Source organism: Equus przewalskii, chromosome 5 (assembly GCF_037783145.1).
Source record: "Equus przewalskii isolate Varuska chromosome 5, EquPr2, whole genome shotgun sequence".
Classification (NCBI taxonomy): domain Eukaryota; kingdom Metazoa; phylum Chordata; class Mammalia; order Perissodactyla; family Equidae; genus Equus; species Equus przewalskii.
In genome coordinates, this window is record NC_091835.1 from 29016504 (window position 1) to 29016755 (window position 252).

The following is a 252-nucleotide window of genomic DNA, read 5'->3' on the forward strand; positions in this document are numbered from 1 at the left end:
GGACAGAGGCCGTGCGTCCCCGCGGACAGAGGCCGTGCGTCCCCGCGGGCAGAGGGCGTCCCCGCGGGCAGAGGCCGGGCGTCCCCGCGGGCAGAGGGCGTCCCCGCGGGCAGAAGGCGGCGCGCGCCTGGCCCCTGGCGGCAGCTCGCGGGACCGCGCGGACGCCCTCTTCGCTCTCCGCTTGCTTCCCGCGTCCTCTGCTGTCGCCTCCCGTCACTGCTGGCAGCAGCGCTTACTAATAAAAAATTCTGA